This window comes from Mus pahari, chromosome 4 (genome assembly GCF_900095145.1).
Source record: "Mus pahari chromosome 4, PAHARI_EIJ_v1.1, whole genome shotgun sequence".
NCBI lineage: Eukaryota > Metazoa > Chordata > Mammalia > Rodentia > Muridae > Mus > Mus pahari.
Window position 1 is genome coordinate 133534149 of NC_034593.1, and position 1389 is coordinate 133535537.

A 1389-nucleotide genomic window follows, 5' to 3' on the forward strand; every position below is an offset into this window, starting at 1 on the left:
TCTCTCCTGTCTCTGTCTCTGTCTCTCTGTCTCTCTCTGTCTCTCTGTCTCTGTCTCTCTCTCTCTCTCTCTCTTTCTCTCTCTCGTGTGTGTGTGTGTGTGTGTGTGTGTGTGTGTGTGTGTGTGTGTATCACTGATGGCTTGCGGAGACCGGAGGACTTGCTGGAGTGGATTCTCTCTGTCCACCCCATGATTCTGGGGTCAAACCCAGGACTGGCTACATTGGGAGGGGGGCAGTGTACAGAATCTTGAGCATGAAGGTACGGTGGGCACTGTGACTTTTCAGACAGACTTTCTCAGACTTTCCATACCCAGTAAGTGTATCTTCTAAGAGAAATTTGGAAAAACAAAAACAAACAAAACAACAAAACTCGAGCATTTTTACATAGTAGTTTTTTGGAAAGTGACTTTGAAAAAAAGAGTAGATTTGGAGGGGTGGGGGTGGGGTGAGGTGGGGTGGGGCAGAATATTCCTCAACACCAGCAGCATTTGTGAGGTGCAGGCAGGAGGGCGGAGTTCAAGGCCAGAGTCAGCTTCATAGCAAGTTGGTGGCCAGTCTCAGCTGGTTATATGAGGTTGTCTCAACAAAACAAAACAAAACAAAACGAAAACCTTACACAAAGGGTCAATAAGGCTCTGTCCAACTCTTTCTATAATCCTCTACAAACTGTACTTTGCCCTAGCTAAACCTGGGGACCTTTTAAACACTTCCTAATGCACATAGCCTGGAAATGTAGGGGTTTGGTCAGCGCCAGTGCATGGCGAAGACAGGAGCCTCTGGACCGGTTCTGTCCAAAAGGCCCTGCTAGCTTCAGGTTGGGTACTGTAGCCAGGTTCATAGAGACTAGTAGTCTTGAAGCCCCTACTTTCAGGCAACAAGGGGGAAGGGCATAGAGGCCGCTGGGGTGGTCTCCTCTGGGCTACTCAGGGGTCAAGCAGACTGGCTGCCGAAAGCTGACTCGGTGGCTGGGGCTGGTGTCTTGCTTTCCATATACTTGCCATATCATCTAGGGAGAATAAAGACTCCTTAGTGAAGAAACCCATCTCCACGAACTTATTGATTCCTAGAGGGAGGAGCTGCAATTTTTGCATCCGGTAGATCTCAGTACCAGCACTTTACTTGTCCAAAAAGCCCAGCGTTGGTAACACGTGCTTGTTGTAATCCTAGTACTCAGGAGGTTGAGGCCAGAGGATTGCTCTGATTGCCAGTGTGGGCCACATAGTGAGCTCAAAAGAAATGCAATGAACTTTTGAAGGAGTCAGAGGTCTGGGGGCGGGGGTGGGGTGGGGTGGCGGGGNGGGGAATGGGGCGGGAGGGAGGAGGTCAGGGCGGCCAGGGGGCGGGGTGGACGACTGGCAGCCTAATAGCAGACTTTCCGGGCGACTTCC